The sequence below is a fragment of the Capricornis sumatraensis genome, chromosome 19, assembly GCF_032405125.1.
Source record: "Capricornis sumatraensis isolate serow.1 chromosome 19, serow.2, whole genome shotgun sequence".
NCBI lineage: Eukaryota > Metazoa > Chordata > Mammalia > Artiodactyla > Bovidae > Capricornis > Capricornis sumatraensis.
The window spans coordinates 54,315,972-54,321,839 of NC_091087.1; the positions used below are offsets into that span (position 1 = coordinate 54,315,972).

The following is a 5,868-nucleotide window of genomic DNA, read 5'->3' on the forward strand; positions in this document are numbered from 1 at the left end:
AACTCTCACATCCATACGTGACCACAGGAAAAACCATAGCCTTGACTAGATGGACCTTAGTCGGCAAAGTACTGTCTCTGCTTTTGAATATACTGTCTAGGTTGGTCATAAGTTTTCTTCCAAGGAGTAACTGTCTTTTAATTTCATAGCTGCAATCACCATCTGCAGTGATTTTGGAGCCCCCAAAAATAAAGCCTGACACTGTTTCCCCATCTATTTCCCATGAAGTGATGGGACTGGATGCCATGATCTTTGTTTTCTGAATGTTGAGCTTTAAGCCAACTTTTTCACTCTCCTCTTTCACTTTCATATAGAGGATTTTCAGTTCCTCTTCACTTTCTGCCATAAGGGTGGTGTCATCTGCATATCTGAGGTTATTGATTTTTCTCCCAGCAATCTTGATTCCAGCTTATGTTTCTTCCAGTCCAGCATTTCTCATGATGTACTCTGCATATAAGTTAAATAAGCAGGGTGTTAGGTTGGTCCAAAAGTAATTCCAGTATCAAACTGTGAATCTTAAGTTATTATAAATAGACTAAAACCATCTTTATTAATCAAAGTAGGAACCATTAAAATCAACACATTTTTGCCAACAAGAAATAAGTTGCTTTATTCCAGTAGCATAAAAATCCATGCTTTAGGATTCAACGAACTCTTGGAACGTTTTTCCTTCTGGTTGTGAAAGCATTTTCCACATACTGCTGGTTGTGGAAGGATTTTCCCTGCAAAAATTTGTCGAGATGCTTGAAGAAGTGGTGGACGGTTGGCGAAAGCTCAGGTGAATATGACAGATGAGGCAAAACTTTGTAGCCCAATTGGTTCAACTTTTGAAGTGTTGGATGTGCAACATGCAGTCTGACATTGTCATGGGGAAGAACTGGGCCCTTTCTGTTGACCAATGCTAGCTGCAGTCATTGCAGTTTTTGGTGCATCTCATCGATTTACTGAGCATACTTCTCAGAGGTAATGGTTTTGCCAGGATTCAGAAAGCTGTAGTGGATCAGACACCACCAAACAGTGACCATGCCCTTTTTTTGGTGCAAGTTTGGCTTTGGGAAGTGTTTTGGAGCTTCTTCTTGGTCCAACCACTGAGTTGGTCATTGCTGGTTGTCATATAAAATCTACTTTCTTTTTCATGATACAATCTGATCAAGAAATGGTTTGTTGTTGCTGTGCAGAATAAGAGAAGATGACAATTCAAAGTGACGAGTCTTTTGATTTGCGGTCAGCTCATGAGGCACCCACTTATCGAGCTTTTTCACCTTTCCAGTTTGCTTCAAATGCTGAACAACCACAGAATGGTTGACGGTGAGTTCTTCGGCAACTTCTCGTGTAGTCGTAAGAGGATCAGCTACGATGATGGCTCTCAAATTGGTCATTATCAGCTTCTGATGGCCAGCCACTCTGCTCCTCATCTTCAAGGCTCTCTTCTCCTTTGCAAAACTTCTTGAACTGCTGCTGCACTGTATATTTGTTAGCAGTTCCTGGGCCAAATGTGTTGTTGATGTTGTGAGCTGTCTCCACTGCTTTACAACCCATTTTGAACTCAGATAAGAAAATTGTTTGAATTTGCTTTTTGTCTAACATCATTTCCATTGTCCAAAATAAATATGATAAACAGTAAGTAGTAAGTCATTAGCAAAAAAACGTAAAACAAGAAATGCATATTAAAATATGATGTATAACATAACCACATTTATTAAGAATGTATTCCAATATTAAACAGCAAATTTCAAGATGCAAAAACTGCAATTATACTTACACCAACCTAACAGTAATATTCAAACAAGTCAATTGGTATTAGCTTAGATCTGACTATCCTTCTTGAAAAAGTCACTTATCCTCTCTGAGCCTGCTCCCTCAAACTCAAAATGAAAGGAAAAGTTTATTTGATCTCTAAAATATTCCCAAATGCCATTACTGAATAAAAAATGATTTCTTGAAAAAATTAACTGTAAGAGCTATCTTTAGGACTCCATTCCTTTTATATTTTGCAGTGCTAAATTTTAGCCAACTCATGATTCTCTAAGAAAATAGGCTAGCTCTACTTAACTTTTGGCCATTGCAAAACTATCCAATTGAGCTGGTTTTTATTTAAATAGCAAGAAAAAGCAAAACAATGCTAACTGTATGCTTATATACTTTCTGTCTAGGCATAGAGACAAGGCTAATCACTTGGGAGGAATGAGTATGAGATTTGTGCAAGCTAATTATGTGTGTGCTTGTATAAGAAAGGGCTAATATATTTTTGTATATTATTGTACATACTCTCATTGTTTTAAAATACTCTGCCTTGTGATTGCATAAGAATTGGCAATTTGGTATCAATGCAGACCTAGTAAAATTATTCCATTCTGGACACATTAACTGCTCTTAACCCCTGTTCTGTCCAGTGTTCTGTACTAGACATGGCCAGGACTCAGAGAAGTAGGACTACGGGGCCTGGCCCTTCTGTTTGGGCATTTACTATCTGCACAAACCAAGGCTGTGGATGTAAGACTCACAACCATTTGGTTGTGTCTCCAGAGTTCTGCCACGGGTGCAGATCACAGTGAGGAAAACTCAGCTTTTCAGATAAGTGGTAGGTGTTAGGAAATCTCATCCAATTCAGCGGTTCTTTATCAGTGAAGCAGATAAATCTGGAGTGGTTATAATTATAGTGGAAGCACAAACATATCCAGTTACTATAAGACTGTATCTCACTGAAACAGACATTGGTCCATGCTACAGACTTGTCTGTCTCTGACATGGAACCAGGGTCAATTTTGTGGTAAAGTACGGTTGACAACCATGAGTTCACAAAATGACAAGAAAAGGAACACTGGACAAAGCTTATTCAAATATGACTCTGTGTCTTTTGAACTGCCCATGAGGATACTTTACACTCTTTGAAACTAATTATCTTTTCAGATTCTCTTGCCATTAGAAATATAATATTTCTGGATTTACTACCTTCTAACTATTGTCAGGATTTGGACAATAGGTAAACCTAAGCAAAAGCAAACCTCAAATATTGTCCACATGGTTCTTAAATGACCAGACTTCACAAACCAGTAAGTTAAAAAAAAAATTTAAGGAATAACTGAGTTGCCAAGTTTTCACTTTACCAAGCAAGAAAAAATTTTAGATTACCATCACCAACTCTTACCATTATTTCACAAAACAGAAAGGACATTTTAATAGCACAAAAGTAGAAAGGGCAGAATCTTAAAAGTGACAGTTCCTTAAACTGATTAAAATTAATTATGAAGATGTATTCTTTACTTTTCTTATTTCACACAAACCAATAAAGACTCCATTATGGATTGGCATGCTTTTAGGAAAAAATTATTTGGGAATCACTGATTTATACTGTAAAGCCTTTCCTTATTTCTACTCTATCAGGGTATTTTCTTTCTCCATTTCCCTTAGGAACGTGCTCATATTAGTTCTATTATATTAAAAGAAGTAATTATACCATAGTATATGGTAATAGTTGTTACATTGTAATATATATTTGTTCATTTCTGTGTGTCCCACTAGACAAGGTGAAGAATCATTTTATTCATCTTCTGACTTCAATGCCTAAGATAACAGAATCTGGATGTCTTTTTATAAATGAACAAATGATTGAGTGAATGAAAAAGAGAACAAACCAGTAAAGGAATAAACAAATGAATGGATGAAAGTCAGGCAAACCAAAGACACTTTCTCAATTTCATGGGTTAGCCTGTTTTTCCCTACTAGAGAAATAAATGGCTGAGAGATCCTGGTATTTCCTACATCACTAAGAGAGCAATCTTGATCTGCCGTTGTGGATGTACAGCACAGTTTCACTCAAATACACCGAATCAATTCAGAGATTTGCTTACAATCTTTGGGGTTTTCCAGAGATTTCACCAGTTAAGAATTTGTATTCTGGAACCCCACAGAATGATTCACTGATTACATACACCTTAAGCGGAGGAATCCTGCAAAGGTTTGTTTTGCTCATGCTTCAGATAGTCTTGCTTCAGGTACAATGAATGCAGGGTTAACTTGAACAACAAAAAAAAAGAATCACAGTAGAATGAACAATTCTCTTCTTCTCAGTTCCTGGCAGTACAGCTATTGAAGCAGGAAACAATATATCAATTTGGGGGGGGGGGAGGGTGTCTATTATTTTATGTTCTTAAAGATGCCTATATTTATATGTGTCCATGACTATTATTATCTCTGTGGATAAATTTCTTGAAAGGTGGAATTATTTTCTCAATTTTACTACTATATATCACATACCACTGTTCCCTAAATAAATAGTGAAATTTTTATGTGGTGGTTTAGTCACTAAGTCATGTCTGATGCTTGCAACCCCAAGGACTGTAGCCTGCCAGGCTCCTCTGTCCATGGGATTCTCCAGGCAAGAACACTGGAGTGGGTTGCCATTTCCTTCTCCAGGGGATCTTCTCAACCCAGGGATCAAACCCAGGTCTCCTCCATTGCAGGCAGATTCTTTACCAACTGAGCCACAAGGAAAGACCCAGTAACAATAAGTGACATCAGGATTAAAAGCAACTCATAAACCAACGAAGTCTAGATCTCATAAAGTCTCACCAATTTCCAGATATTTAGAGTTCATACAGACAATTCTTGGGAAGTCTAGGCTTTTTCTGTGTTTTACACAATAAAGCGTAAAAACAAAACAAAAAACAGCTATGCCTTAACATCATAAGAATAAATCCTAAAAAGACAAATGCCCAAAGCATGATACAAACAAACCCCATTTTTATCCAGTATACAGGACTGGGGTCTTGGGAAAAAAGACTACACCTTCTAGAGTTTGGGCTTAGTCTACAAGTTGTCATGTTTCAGGTATGAAGAATGGGATATTCAAGAAGACTTCTCTCAAATGGCTAGGTATTTACAGAACATTTAGATCTGGCTACTCATCTATCATCAAGCTGTGGCCACCCAGTCTTCACTGAACCCTTCAGCAGTGTTTTGGAATTTGATTTTTATCATTTTGCTATTCTATCTCCACCTCTACTTATTTACTTTTGAAGTATCAATTGCCTGCATTATGGTCCATGTCTAAACACTGCTTTTGGTTATCAGGGGTTGAATGTCAGAAAATATTTGGTTAATGATAACATGACATACTACATGTAAGCTATTGCTAATCAGCAATGTGCTTGAACTTTTAAGAGGTTTCTTAATCATCAGCTCTTGAATTTAATATAAATACAGTGGGATACTTTTGGGCTACTTTGTGTAAATGGAAAGCTGGGCTAAATAACAAAGATTACATTAATATTTCTATTTTGTAACCTATAAGGTTTGTAACATGAAAACAGCATAAACGGTGTGCAAAATCAAGCTGGAAATCTTAAAGTATATATAAAGTTAGGGATATGGAACACCAAGGAAAAATCAAGATGGAACAAAATAGGATATAAAAGTTTGTAAGTGGTTAGCTCCAAACTGAAAAATATAAATCCGTGCCTGCTAAAATTAATATTCAATAGATGGCAAAACAAACAGAGGTGAACACTTTTGACTAATTTTCTTTATTTGTTTTGCAAGCAAACGGCTAGAAGTGTCCTTTACTGCCTGAGTAGAGGACACCTCTCTATTGGCACCAAGTTTTTTGGCATAAAATTTTTCTCATCATAAGACCACATATTTCAAATATTGTGATTTGTATTAACTGGGAAAAGGGTATACATATCACTTTTGAAATTGACACAATAAGAAAGAAACATTCAAAAATGTTTATTTACTGTTTATGTATTTTAGCCACTCTCCTGCTTAAGAAATAAACCTACTAGATATTTAACTGTATCCTACAACCAGGCACTGTGAAGAGAGAAAATAAATTATGACTTGCCTGATTTTCCAACTGTCTACTGG

General features: G+C 36.5%; 1 pseudogene; it reads right to left on the minus strand.

Annotated features, from left to right (window-relative positions):
- Positions 1-550: 550 nt before the first annotated feature.
- Positions 551-1,596, minus strand: LOC138094860 (histone-lysine N-methyltransferase SETMAR-like; annotated as a pseudogene).
- Positions 1,597-5,868: the final 4,272 nt, after the last annotated feature.